Genomic DNA, 15,791 nt, shown 5'->3' with positions numbered 1-15,791 from the left:
ACATACATATATCCTTCCATTGCTTCTTTGTGAATTACTTGTCCAGTTTCTCTTCCCAATCCTTTATAACCTCCCCTGATTGATTTTTATAGTTATCATGCAATAGTTTTTTTATGCTCTTGTGTTAATACAGTAATTCATACATGCATAAGCAAGAGTTCCTTTGCATATAAGGCAAAAAAAAGTGTATGACACATGCAGGCATGAATTGGTTAAGTACAATTGTATAAAATATTGCCATATCCATAGATGTCCTTCCCTCCACTGCTGCAGTATTCCTTACATTAGGTATCCCCTGCCTAGGGTAGCCCAAATGTCCAGCCAGTATACCAAAACCTTAGGTTGTTATAGGGACATTGTATGTCACACATATACTCCCATCTCACGGCATACGGCACAAAGATGATGTACAGACATACCTTTCTCAATACTGAAAACCCCAGAAAGAACAGCAGTGCAAGGAGTAAAAGAAGAACACATGCATCCAGAAGGAAAGAAGAAAAAGGGGATAGGATGGAGGGACCAAGTATGGCAACAGTGAATCGAAGGACATCTATTGTTATGGTAAGAATTTACACAAGAGTACTATGTCCTTCCATATATGGTCACAGGTTCATAGGTATTTACTAGGCTAATGACCACAAGGGCCTTTTTAAGCCTAGCCATGCATCCCAAATCTCTGACAAGTTCTGATAACATTGATAAGTGTAAGCATGGGCCTATGAGATGAACCATTTACAGATTACCTGTGTCCATTAGAGACATAGGTGCCAAATTAAGGATGAATTTCCAGTTTCCCATCCAATTGTCCAAGTTGCACTTGAATTGGGTTAGGGAAGAACTCTGCTTTACATGGATGGGGAGTCTGTTCCATAGACGGTGTAGTCTCTGGGATACATACCTATCTCTCCAGCAGGTCCTATTTATATCATAGGCAAGGTTTAAGTCTTTAGAACAAGTAATTCTAGTGCTGTTTGTTTTGCGGATATGCAGGAGGTCCATCAGAGTGGGGTCTGACAATGTCCTATATGCCAGGCATAGATCTGCCCTCAAAAGCCTGTAGGAGACAGAATTCAAGGATAGGGCCTTGGGGCAGTCTGCATAGGACATATCACTTACACCTTGTATTCCTTTAGTAAGAAACCTCTGTAAATGTTCCAATTGTTGGATATGCCTGGTTAGGTACATATCAAAGGGGGACACTGTACTCAATGATAGGTCTGATGAATCCCAAATACAGTGGAACAATGACTTCCTTGGACTTAGATGCCATACCTTTATTTATAAGTTGTGCAGCATAGAATGATTTCCTCATCACTGTAGACACATGATGATCAAAGGCTAGATTACTATCTGTGTGTGTCCCTAAGTCCCTGACTACTGGGTCAAATCTAAGGGGTGTATTGTCAATATGATAGTTACCAAGGATGGATGACTTCTCAAAGCATACTATTATGCATTTATTGGCATTTAATTTTAGTCCATGGCTCTGACCCCAGTTGTTTGTCTGTGTCAGCCCCTCCTGAAGAACATTTGTGACAGTGTGAGATTCAATGACAGATCCTAATTTGCAATCATCTGCAAATTTCATCAGCTAGAGACCATAGACATTGGCCTTGACTTCTGAGAAGTAAATGATAAAAAGGAGAGGTCCAAGGACTGATCCCTGAAGGACTCCACTTGTGACTGCCTCTTTGTAGAGGTGGACTCCCGAATTCTAACTTCCTGGGTCCTGTCTGTGAGCCAGTTGGCTATCCACCGGGTGACATACAGATTTGTACTTTTGTAGCTAACCTCTTGAGTTTGTCAACAATGCCAAAGTGGAATATTGTGTCCAATGCCTTGGCCAGGTCAAGGTAGGCAGTGTGAATAATTTTGCCCTCATCCACTGCTTTGGTGACCTTCTCAAAGAAATCCACCAGGCTGAGTTGGCATGATCTGCCCTTGACGAAACCAAACTGGGTTGAGTCCAGTGTCTGGAGGTTTACTGTATCTCTACTGATCATCTCCATGATAATTCTTTCCATGGCTTTACATATAAGACTAGTGAGACCTATGGGTCTGTATTTTCCAGGGTCTTTAGATGGCCCACCTTTGTGCAGAGGGATGACTGCTGCCTTTCTGCATTCAAGAGGCACAAAGCCTGTTTGGAGGCTACAGTTAAATAGTAACTCCAAAGGTCCTGATAGGTCATGCTTCATGCTATTTAGAAGGCACCCTGGGATATTGTCTGGGCCCACTCATGCAGTGTTCTTGGTCTTAGAGAGAGCATTAAGGACCTGTTCTCTAGTGATAGTAGGGGGAAGTTATATTTGATTATATTTCCTGAGTGAAGGTTGAGGGGGGGAGTAAAACTGAAGATGAATTTATCAGCCAGAAGGTTTGCTATATCTTCTGGCTCAGTATAGATGGCTCCATTTACAGGGAGCTCTGCACACAATTGTATATTGCTTTTGAGGTTGTGTACATAGCTAAAGAATGCTTTGTGGTTGTCCTTGGCCTGGCAGGCCAAACATACCTTAAATTTAGCTTTGGTAGACTTTATTTGTCCTCTGAGTTGTCTGTTTAGTTTGTTGATAGTGCTTTTATCCTGATTAGTGCTGCACCTCCAAACTTTTGCTATGGTTTTCTTCCTCCTGTTATATATCCAAATGATTTTGTGATTTCCCCCAGGGTGGCTTGTTTTTTGAGTTAGTTTTGTACTTCTTCCTGGTGGGTATAGCTGCCTCTATGCAGCTACTAACATGCTCGTACAGGGTTTCTGTGAACAGTTCTGCATAGGCACAAGTGTTCTCAGGGTTTATGAGGGCTTGAAATTTTGCCAGGTTCTCATTTAATAGCAGGAGGTTAGCCTTAGAATAGTTCCTAAATATTCCAGGTTTAGCTGGGGGGGGGGGGGTTACAGGTTTTATTTTTACTTTAAAGGAGACCATTTTGGGGTCTGAGCTTACCAGGGAAGGCATTACAGTAGGGAGTGTGCAGCAGTCTCCCATATTAGTGAGGACCAGATCCAGTATGGTTGCACCCCTGGTTGGTGTTTTGACTATCTGGTCCAGGGGGGTTGTGTTTACAAAATCTAGGAATCTCTGTGCATGTATGTTTGGTGTCGTATATGATTACCAGCTAACAGTGTGGTAATTAAAGTGACCCATGAATATGGTATTGGGTTTGATGGGTAGTGTTTCTAATAATTTTAAATACATGGTATGGGTTTCCTGGGTAATACAGGGGGACCTATAGCTTGCAAGGAAGTGGTACTGGATTTTATCTATGGTGATTTGAACATGGAGCAGCTCAAGTGCATTGTCGTGTTTGACCAGCCTTGAAGTATATTTATTTTTGATGTAGATAGTGACACTTCCACCTTTTGTCCCTGCCTGTGAAGTAGCTGGCCTAAATGTGTGGAAGGCATTATAACCTTGCACTTTTGGTGTGCTCCACAGCTTTAAACCATGTCTCAGTGACCACACAGATATCAGCATTCTCTAAGGTAAAGACAGATTCTAAGGAGTGGAGGTTTTTGTTTAGACTCCTGGCATTGAGCAGTAATACCTTTAGATTTTCTTGATTTTGATTTGCTATGTCAGAAGTAATTTCAGTTTGACATTGCCTAAAAAAAGGCACTATGGGGAAAGACAATGTTTTAGCTAATATTCTGAAGCCTAGAGGTAAGAGTTGTAGACCATCCCTAGCAAAGCAGCATGGTCTGTTGACCATCTCCTTCCATGCTGACAAATATTTCACCCCTTAGAATTACACCAGAAACTAAGCCAATTATTAAATAAATCATCTTTTGTTCATATTGTGGCATCATCCTTGAAGAAGTTAAAATGCTGCTCAATGCTAGGCTGATACCAGCCTGAGAGATATATTCTGAAAGCTCTATGATGTCTCTCTTCATATAGTCTAGGGAGGTACGTCTCAGGTCATTTACTCCCACATAGACTATGACTGAGTCATATTGGTAACTGTGGTCCAATGACCTGAGTGTATGCGTAATGTAGCGGATCCTACCCCCTGATAAGCAACTGTAACTTTCTCCTTACTCAGCCTGGTGAGAGGGACATCAGTGTGTCTCATGATGGAGTTTCCAGTGGCTATACTGTTGGATTGTGTGGTGACTTGCCTTAGGGCTTGCCTATGTGTTGATGTGGGTTTTGTTTTGAAAGAGTGCATTTGGGGCTGGTGAGGGTATTTGTTATGTGTACTTCATTTAGAAGGTCTTTTTGGTTTAGGAAGGTTACATGTAAGTGCCTCAGCATATGTGGGTCTATCTGAATGCTTTGAATTGTGTGTGATTGGTGCAGCATGTATGCTACTGACAACCTTATTGACATTAGGAGTACTTTTATGTGAGAGCTTTGCCTCCAGTGACATTGTATAAATACATCTCTGACATGCCATATCAGTTTGAGAATTAACTAGTTGCCAGTAAACATTAGGCAATTTCTACATTGCCTCAGGATGCCCATATCCACCAAAATGGTAACAGAAACAATAGGAAAGTTCATATTTATGGCAACAGACCCATTTTATTGATTAGACTGTTGGAGTGAGAATATCAGTCACTGTCAGGAGTATCCAGTCTGCAACTATGTGGACAGTGCTTGTCACTGCAAACTAGTTGTCCTGTGTACAACTAGGTATTGGAGAAATGTCAATTGTGCTTTTACAGGAAAAATGTCACTCAAGGTGTCTGAATCTGGACAGAGCACTGCCATACACTTGAGGGGAAACTAATATGTAGACCCTGAAAATTTAATGATGAAGTATTTAGGCATATATTCTGAAGTTAGAAACAAATCAAGCAGTACTTACTGACAACAAAGAATTAGCTTGTCAAAAATGATGAAAAGAGGGGAGTCGCATGAATGGCTACTGCCTGACTACTACTAATGCTGGTCTCACCACAGCTTCACTCTCTTGGGATACAATGCAACTTTGCTTCTTCTCTCACCAGAAGACAAAATGTTAGCACCATTCCCAAGAAGAGAAGCAGTCCACAGCCTGTTTGGTGATCCACAGGCTTGTCCCAGATGATGCAAGGGTCTGTAGGCTTGTAACATTTTTTCTGGTAGATGGCTTGAGTAGCAACCAGACTAATCAGGTACATTAATCACAGACACTCACTTTCCAACCAGAAACAGTCAGAAATCAATGCACTCTGCTCTTTTTCTCACTAGAATCAGAATATAAGCACAGATTCCAGGCTGTAACATATAAAGCAGTTATTAGGCTTTCTGGTGATCAGCAGTATCCAGGAAATAATGTTCCTGTACTCCTTCTCTCACCAGGAGAAAACAGAAGCACTAATTCCAAGATGACTGCTGAGAGGCAGAATGTGGGCTCTCCAATAACTGGTGGTCTTGCAATAGATGCTTAAAGGTAAGATGAAAAAAAATGATTTATCCTAAACACTGCAGTGTGCACTAAGCAGTTAGATATGAAAGTGGGTAACTTAAGTTTTAGCTGTCTAAAAAGTTAAGTTTTAGTGGAAAGCCACTTTCTTAAAAGAGCAAGATAGATTGAAAGGAGATGGGCACCTTTGTATTCTGGTACTATGGAACAGAGTAGGATGGCCAATAAATTTAAATAGTTGAAGGGGAGTGATTTCACAAAAAGATAATTTTGTGCTTATTCACACCAGCTAGTGAAAGGAGAGAGGGAACAAGACATATGGACAAATTAACATAAGGGGCAGGCAACTAGAAAGACAGTGGTGTTTAAGAACACAAAAGTAACAGGGTGGGATGATGGGAAAACATTCTGTCTGACTCACAAGAGACAGAGCTGTGGTCTCTTTTCAAGTTTTAATATGCAGTTAAAAGCAGAATATAGGTAAAACACAATGTAAAGAAAACAAATCACAGTATCCAAAATAGAAAAAGGCAATAAAGTAATACAAAATACAAGAAATAAAAAGCAAACTAACCTTTCCCTCACAGCAAGCTGTGGCAGAGTCTGGGCGAGCCTTTCCAGTAATGCTGGAAATTACTGTTGCAGTATTTCTTACATTAAGGAGAGTACAAAAGCTCAAGAGGAAACTTGGGGGACTAAGGTCCAGCAGAAGCCCTTATGAAAGCCATGTTGGATAACCCTGACAAATCTGGCTCTAGACCTGGAAACCATATCCAGCTTATAATGCTTGGTAAAAGTATGCACAGAAGTCCACGTAGCTGCCTTGAGGATGGAGTTGGTATCCAGTCCTTTGAAAAAAGTGCCAGAAAAAGCCATAACCCTGATAGAGTGAGCCTTAAGAAAAGAAGAAAGTGTTTTCCCATGAAAAGAGTAACCAAAGGAAATGGCCTTAGAGATCCAGGAAGAAACAGTTTACTTAGAAACAGCCAAACCTAGAAATCTAGGATGAAAGAGAACAAAAAGTTGCTCAGATTAATGAATGCCTTTAGTTTTATCTAAATAATATCTCAGCTGTCTAAGTAAATGCAAGGTGTGAGGAATATTCTCACTGGCAGACTGCAGAGAAAAAAAGTGGTCAAATGAATAGACTGATTAAGAGACAGCTCATTAACCACCTTGGGCATAAAAGAAGTATAAGTACAAAGAGACACACTGTCCCTATGAAAAACTTAAAAAAGAGGCACAGCCATAAGGGCCTGAAGCTCAGACACCTCCTAGTTGAAGTAATGGTGGAAAGAAGAACAGTCTTACAAGTACAATGCTGTAAGGTAGCTGAAGCTGCAAAAGGAGCTTGAGTCAATGTCTAAGAAAAAAATGAAGGTCCCAGAAAGGAGGAATAGGATTTCTGAGAAGCCTAATATGGACACCTTTAAGGAATTGTTTGACTTCTAATCTAGAAGCCAAAGGCAGACAAGTTGAAAGGTGGGCTTTCACTGAACAGTAAAACAATCCAGCATTAAGCAATTCACACAAATAAAAGATAACCAAAGGCACTTCACAGAAAGTGGATCCAGGATACCAGCAAGACATCAAACAGAAAATATCCTCCATTTGGATAAATAAGATTTTCAGGTAGTGGGTTTCCTGGCCTCCTGCAGAATCCAAAGGACATCTTCAGAAAAAGGTGCCTAAAAGGGATCAAAACTCTATCACACAGAGTATCAGTTGAAGAGTGGACAAGTGGAGATGGATAAGAGACCCCTTATCTTGTGTGAGTAGATCCACCCTGTGAGGTAGCTTGTGGTGACTGCCCTTGGCTATGGGCAAAAGAAGAGGGAACTGATGCTGTCTGGGCAAAAAGGGAGTCACCCTGTGAGGTTACTTGTGGTGACTGCCTTTGGTTAAGTGCAAAAGAAGAGGAAAACAATGCTGTCTGGGCCAAAAGGGAGTCACCAACAATATTTTGGGACAGTCTTGTTCTATCTAGGAATGAGAGGAAGGTGAGGGAAGGCATAAAGAAACATCCCCTTCCAGGAAAAGAGATGGCATCCACCCACCAAGTCAGAGGACATGGGACTCTGGTAAAAAAGAGAGGAAGCTGTCTGTTCAGATGGGAGGCAATAAGACCTACCTGAGGAGTTACCCACTGGTGGACAATGTCCAGAAAGACATATCTGAAGCATCCATTCATGAGTCTGTGTTATGGACTTGCTCAGAGAATCTACCATAATGTTCTATTCTCTAGAAATATAAACAGCCTGAAGAGTCACCTGATACTGCACAGCCATATACCAAACTTGAAGAGCTAGTCTGCAGAAGAGGTAAGACTATATCTCCCCGCCCCCTTTGCTTCTTGATGTACCATATTGTTGTGGTATTGTCTGTAAGGATTTTGAGGGGACCTGGAAGAAATAAAGAATGGAAGGTCTGATGGGCCAGAAGAACAGCATTCTTCTTTGATGTTGATATGGTCCTTCTTCTGATGAAGCTACCAAAAGCTTTGAACCTTTAGAGGGCTGAAAGATGCTCCCCACTCCATGCCTGAGACATCTGAAAAGAGTTCCTGAGAGGGGACTGGAGGCTGAAAAGGAAGCCCTGTTTTGAGACATAATTGATGAATCCACCAACGAAGCTGTGGCTTGAGGCATGGAAGCATAGGCATTGGAAAGTTCAAAGGATGAGACTGTTGAAGCCAGACTGACTGTAAGGAACCACTGTAGCTTTTTCATATCAAGTCTGGCTAGAGGAAGCATAGGAATGGTGGAAGCCATGTACCCCAGAGCCCTTAGAAACTCACTGGCTGTAAATGAAACCAGAGGAAGAAGGGAGTGAAAAAATGCAATCAGATGTAAAGCCTTGGGAGGTGGCAGAATTTGTAGGATAATTTCTCTGAAATTTGGGAACAGGGGAAAAATATGTTTCAATTTCTCCATAATCTTACCCTTCTCCTGAATAGATGTAAAAAAGCTCAGCAGCTACAGAACAAAAAAGATTTATTTTTTTGTCAAGAGGAGCATCCATCAATTTGGCCTTAACATCATCGGGTAAAGGCTGAAGGTGAAGCTAGAAATAACACCTTAACACAGAATCCAAGGCAGCAGCACTAGAAGAGGCATGCATCATAACTACATTTATTGAAATGGCAAGCCACTTGAGAAGATGACCTGAACAAAGAAGGTTTCCCCTCAGAATCTGGAAGGTCAGAAATAGCTTGAAAGGCCCAAGAGAGAAGGCTTAAAATATACCTGGTTATATGCATATTGTAATTCACAGCTTGAAAGGCAGGGGTAGCAGCAGTGTATACCTTTTTGCCCCAATCTTTCCATGGTCCTACTGTCCTTGTCAGAAGGAAGCAGTTTTGAGGAAGGTAAAAGCTTGGAAGGCTTATCAGACGAAAAGAAATAACAGAGGGATCAGCAGAGGAACACTTGTAAATAAATGTACAATCTTCAGGCACCTTATAAAACTTGTCAGTTTTTTTAGGAGCGGGGGGGGGGGCTGGAAATCAAGAGCCTCGGAAGCTGCTGAGAAAGTATTCAACAAAGCATCAAGAACAGGATGAATAGCAGAGGCTGAGGAAATTCTGTTTGGTGAAGTTCATAATACCTCTTCCGAACATCAAAAACCTGAGTGCATTCCCACTTAAAAAAATTCATAATACGAGAGATAGTATCCTTAAAGGAACTGTCCTCAAAAGGAGAGTATGGTCTAATTTTTCCTCAGACCCATAATCCAAAGGAGAGGGAATCTAAGAGGTAAAGGCCAAAGACTCTTCATTAGCATCTAATTCCTCATCAGAAGAATCTTGCTTCCTGGGTCTCTTAAGAGGAGTTGAGGACCAAGAAGGGGCAGGAATAGAGACTCCCTGTAGGGGCTTCAAAGCCATGAAAGCATTAAATAACCCCTGTGTAAAATCCTGCCATTTATGCTTAGGATTCTTAGGTGAAGGATAAATATGCTTTTTCTTCTGCTTCTTCTTTAAAGGGGCATCTGCCCTAAACATCTTAGGAGTTTGGACCCCTGCTGACATTCAGTCAATGTAGTGGCAATCTCCTACCTAACAAGGATATGTGGAACACCCCTCGGTCCTTCAGATATTATCAGCTGCATTTCCTCCTGATTATCCAAAAAGGATGTCTGAAGAGCCTCCGGGGGTGTGCAAGAAGCAGGATCCATGCTGGCCCCCTCAAGAGAGATGTCTGGGGAAGGCAGTATAGCAGTAGAATCCAGCCTAGCTTTTTAAGCTTCTTAGCAGATGGCTGAACCTCAGGCCAGGATGATTCTGCCATTGTACCCTGCACCACCAATTTAAGATGCTGCTTTAATATCTAGATGGATAAGGAGGAGAGATGACTATGAAGAATTTTAAGGATAAACGCCTGACAAATAGGCATGACATATGGTCATGAGAAGAACCTAAGCAAAACAAACACTGCTCATGATGGACCTTATGGGGAATCTGTCTCCCACATTGGCATTTTTCCTTTCTGGATGACACATAACCTTATAACCAAAAGAAAAGGTAACGATAAGAAGCAAAACCCCAACTGTGCACTTATCTGAAATTGCATGGGAACCAGAAAATGAAGGAACATTCAGACCAACAATCCAAGATGGTCTTTGTACTGGCGGCAAAGAAGTTCTGAGGAAGGTACATCTGTATGTCACCTTTATGTCCTATGCTGTGAGTGGTGAGCTTAGGTGTGGCATACAACATCCCTGTAACAACCTAAGGCTATGATATACTGGCTGGATGTTGGGCTACCCTTGGCAGGGGATCCCCAATGTAAGAAATACTGCATGTGATATGGAAGAACATCTGGCCAATGCAATCATCAATAACCATGCTAGCAAGCAAAATGCTCATTGATGGAAGCATGGGATTAAGAAGATGCATCTGCCTATCTGAAATGATATTGCAAATACAGGTAGATAATAGCAATGGAGGAGGTTATTAAACAAGTATATAGTCCTATATGGCTGTCCTGTGTTTCCTCACACAGTGATTCTTTGGGAATCAACTTCTCTCTTGTTTAAAACTGCTGCTCACTGTGTATGTGTTTTGTGTGTGTGTGTGTGTGTGTGTGTGTGTGTGTGTGTGTGTGTGTGTGTGTGTGTCTGTGTGTGTGTGTGTGTGTGTGTGTGTGTGTGTGTGTGTGTGTGTGTGTGTGTGTGTGTGTGTGTGTGTGTCTACTTTCTCAAGTGTTGTATGGCTTTGTTGTTGGTGTAGAGATGTAAATATATGAGTTAAGAAATGTAGAGATGCAGGGGGCTTTAAGCTAAAAAAAAAAGCTGAAAAATCTTTTTTCAAGTTGCATCATCAGAGGAATTATTTTGGAGTGTTTTGATCATCTATGAAATTTTGGAGTCATTTCATTCTATCCTACAGAGTGGTGGAAGCTTATATGCCGTAGAATGGAAGTGCACATAAAAAAATGCATAACTAGCTGCTACATACAATTACTAGTAAGCTGGCTAGATCACTACACATTTGCTAATGGAAGCAATTAGAATGTGCCAGACATGGAGGCACATGCTGCATATCAAACCTAATTATACAGAGTCAGGGTATCAAATCCTTATACAGGTAATTAACAGACACTAAAAACAAGAGAGTGCAGAACTATGAGACTTCTGGAACTCAGTTGTTGAGTTAGCTGTGACCAGCTCATGTGAGAGCCATAGGTCATAGCAACGCTTTCATGTCAGTGTCACAAAATGGTGGAGACATTAACATCCTAGTATGGTGGATTCCTCTCTGTCAACATAGACCAATGTCCAGATCCACCTATATATCTATTCCACAAAATGAACTACTCATTATTGTAAAGCTGCAGATGGAATAGGTCCTAAGTGGGGGAAATTATTGTCAATGTTTCCTGGCTTCCCTAATTAGGTGCTGTTAACTGCTGCCTTGTTGGGATTCTCACATTATTTCATAATACCATAAAGGTAGCACAACTACTCCATTTATCAGACGCATGAGCTCTGAAATGTAAAACAAAATGGAAGAGTTCCCTTATGCAGTGTATATAGAAATAAGTACCTAACACAAGATCCAGAGATCATGGAGCACTATATCTCAAGCATGTCTGCCAAATCCTGTGATCTGTCTTGTGATTAGATGTGGAATGCTGTACATTTTTCCTGTTGAGTGAGCAGAATGTATTGGATTTTCCACTTGTTCTAAATGCTGTCAGTAGAATTCAAGAGCACCCAGTACAAATGAAGTTTATTAATAACGGAAGCATAATATCACATACAAATGTACCGATGCTAAATAAAAACTCCATTCAGCAACTGTGCATTGAGAGAAGCATGAGCCTGAGAATTGCTCCTCAGTCAATGTTTAGAACGTCTGACGCTATGTACCATTTTAATATGCCAGATCCAGTCACAGATGGGCACAGCTCTCCTCACAACTGTTATTGCATACTGTAAACATTGTCTGTTAACTGACAATATCTGGTAGACTAAATGTAATTACATGTATGGTGTGGCAGTCTGCACATAGTTAAGGTCTGTATGTGCACCTTGCCCTTAACATATTTCAGTGATATATTCATGCAAGTATGCATATGTATCTAGCACATTAGCATTTGTTATCCACATGTCCCATCATAACAAATGGTCAAATAGCAAATCTGGAATGAATATTTCACATGTGCAGAGAATGATGGTTTCCTGGATACATCTCAGCAACAAGAAATGGCACTGCTGAGTTGCAAAGGGGATTGTGGCCAGCATGACCAGCTATGGAATGATACTGTTCAGACAGGAAATGCTGCTGGGGATTAGCAATGGACAATTTAGGCTTGTCACCGCCATGCCACAGACAGAACAGGGCACAGTGCCTTAGAAGTGAAACTGAGGGACCTGAGAATGCCACCAGTGACAGATAATTACCACCATCATTAAACATTACAGGGGAGGTTCTGATATGCCTTGTTTACCATGACTCCAATCGCAGGACACCTGGTGGTGGCACTAATGTTGATGACATTCATGTGCTAGCAAGTACTTACTTAGTAATATCACATTTTTCTTGATTGCACAGCACTGATGTTGGCGCATGCTGGCATGCATCCATGCGATGCGATACATTTAAAATTCCAAACATCTGAAAAACTGAATGTGAAAAGAGAGGCTACAAAAAGTCAAAAACAGCAAATCAATGAGATCATGGTATAGCAGGAATCACCCCCACCCTTCCCCACTGTAGTGCGATTTTGGTCTTGTTATGTATACATAATCAGCAGAGAGCATGGATGGCACAGGGTGGCATAGCCCTCCTGCACAGAATGTGTTCATTTCCTCTGGATTTTCAGTTTTGACTTTTAACCTTTTATTGTTGATCATTTGTCATTTGGTGTTTTGGATATTCAACATTTTAAATGTATTCCAGATGTAACGTGCTATTCTGCAGAGAGGTACGTCCAGTTGCAATTGTTGTTGATGAGACACCAGGAGTGGTGCAGGCGCTTGTGTATCATGCTTCATAGTTGTCAGTACATTTATCAGCATATCCTGAAGGGCATTTCAGGGTGTCATGGTTGGCACAGAGTCATCTAGGTGAATAGAGATTTCAAGTATCTCATTGCACTGTGTTGCATGTCTCTGTGGCCTAAGTAAAAATGTCTCACCCCTTGTAGACAGAATTGATAACACAGCAACCGAAGGTCCAGTAGCATGGACTGCTGACTGGCATAATAGCTTTAATGACTCAGAGGATGTTGGACATGTCCTCATCACAATAGATCCAGACCAAGATGATGTAGATCGCAACCAAAGCACAGCACCAGAGCTAAAGAGGTGTGCTTTCAAAAGGTGTTGATGGGTTAAGCCTTAGGAACATAAGAACATAGGAACAATACTAGGCAAGTAACAACGGGGACCATAAGATGGCTAAAAATATATACATTTAAGTAGACACACAAATACATTCTTACAATGCTTTTTATACACTTAAGAGTGCTCCCCTTTCAGATTAGACAGGGCCATATACGATAACCTGAGATAAATTTGCATCTACCCAGCCATCAAAACTAGTCTTAAAGTCAACAAGATGGTACTTTGTTTCACCTGCGGAGGTAACTTATTTCTCAGGATGTGAATTCATGGAGTCTGAAGCCAATCCCTCTAGGAAATATTGTTTATTTTGTTGATGTAGACATAGGTCCCTAGTGTGGATGTTTGCAGAAACACTGGTTTCCCAAAGAATTTGTTGGTCAAACAAGGCTGGCCCTTGGATACATTAACAACCGTGTAGGTGTTGTGCTACACCTACATATTTTAAGTGTGCTACTGTGATGAGCAGTAGTGGTATGATAGTCATCACACCTACACATTTGCAAGCACCTTTTCATGGCCAGAAATAGTTTGTACATCCATTGAAAGGTACATGCACTGCATGTAAACAAAATGGCTTGCTTATAGGCAATCCTAATATGCTGGACACTCTGTAGCCCAGAAATATTATGGGTAAGTACAGTGAAAAAATACTAGAGTATGGGAAGTGAAATGGGGGAATTGTACACAAATAATATTAGTTGTACAGCGTAAGTAATTAAGAAGGAAGGTGAAACTGGGAAAGTGTATTCATATACTGCAGGAAAATATGCTGGAGTCAAAGAAACATTTCTAACATAAATCCTGCCATACTGTTGTAATGATAATTAATGTCAATGGCAATACATGACTTATGCACATAAATAAAAATGGACATGCTCACAAAGATGTGAGAAAGATATAAAGCTGCAGTGAAACAAAGGGGACTTAATGTGATATACATGTTAATAATAGGCTGAACTGAAATAACAGCAAGGACAGAAGATACATTATGGGATGAATGCACAGAATGTAGTTATAGCATATGAGATGTATATACATGGAATATATGTATGCAAGCCGACACCACTGCTGTATTCCCTTCCTCAGCAACTATACATATCAAGAAATGGACCCTACAGCTGTTGTGTCATGTGCAACAGAAATGGACAAGATTTTGCAAATAAATAGTAGTGGCACCCAGAGAAAAGAGGTGTATCACTTATAAACATGTAATAGGCAAGCATATGCTATATAGTCACATAAATGCTAAATAGTAATATAATAACACTGAAGATATAGAAGTGACAAATGGCAACACAGATCAGGTGACATTTTGTGATTACAAGTTTTCTGCTGGTAAGTTGTGCTCATCTCAGACATCAATATACTGAGCATGCTCACACAGAATTACAGGGAACAATAACATAACAGAAATTCAACAGCACCAACACACAAGAAAGTGTCGTATAAGATGACCAGTAACAATTTCTGATGGCCCGGTAGCATGCCAGACAATAAGAAACATTTTATGGAAGCCTTCATCTGCCATTATGCTGTATAGTGAAATGAAAATAAATGCAGTAATAAAGAAATGTTTGAATGACGACATGCAATACAGAGCAATTATTTTGGCAACACAATGCCTGTGAGCAGTAAATGACATAATACATATGCATCATGTCATTTCTGAATATATGCCAGGACAAATATCAGAGAGGTGCATATCAATCATGGATGCCACAGAAATACCCATATCGGTTTTGTCATGAACACCACCTTTGAAGGGTTTATAGCACTTTCCTACCATAATGCGTATGGATCAGCTTGAAAAATGGTGGTCCGCTGACCATGCCATAACTATTGTCTGTGGTGTAAGCCACTGCTGTCTGACACAGTTATCTGACAAGCAGATGTTATCAGATTCAAACCCCTATGTATGATATTAGGCTTTCTAAAGACTTCTATATTGACTGCATGTGCCTAAGGAGATAGCACTGGAGACTGTCACAAATAAATGAAATCAATGTGTGCAGTTATTAAGGGGTTACAAATATAATTTGGACAACCAGATTTAGTCAGAATGGTGAAAAGGAGCTACACGTTACTGTCTAATCAACAGTGAGCTGTACAGTATCAGTGCTTCTTTGACAAGGAAGCTGTTTCCATCATGTAGTGCACACACTGGTCCAGTACTGAACTACATTCTATCTGTGCAAGTATGCTTTACCAGCCAGTACTCAATGCATGTGCCACTGGAGAACTAACATTACAACATGCCCCAGATACCCTTTTCACTGCCATGCAATCACATCCTGTGATGATATATCATTGTCCAACATAAAAATGGATTCAAACAGCTAGCTGCAATGGTGTTTGTGTAATGTCAGCACATTCATATAATGCTGCTCATTTCAAGAACTGAACAGCAACTTATGTACATATCTCTACTAACTAATGACATGTGAATGAAACACAAGTGCTACAGTGCAAGTCTTAACATAAATGTAACATTCCACCAGTGCTAACTTATTACATCATATGTATGCATTGTAACCAATCTATTTAAGATAAAGGGGATGAGGGGTTGCCTGTCCCCACTGTAA

General features: G+C 40.8%; 1 protein-coding gene across 1 annotated transcript in view; it reads left to right on the top strand.

The window, feature by feature from the left end:
- Positions 1 to 15,791, top strand: part of LOC122788682 (vomeronasal type-2 receptor 26-like) — a 152,992-nt gene that overhangs the window by 72,780 nt on the left and 64,421 nt on the right. The gene's annotated exons all lie outside the window — the stretch shown is intronic.

The sequence above is a fragment of the Protopterus annectens genome, chromosome 14.part0 (assembly GCF_019279795.1).
Source record: "Protopterus annectens isolate FY-2018-M chromosome 14.part0, PAN1.0, whole genome shotgun sequence".
NCBI lineage: Eukaryota > Metazoa > Chordata > Ceratodontiformes > Protopteridae > Protopterus > Protopterus annectens.
The sequence above is the reverse complement of the archived record's forward strand: the minus strand, read 5'-3'. Positions and strand labels throughout refer to the sequence as shown.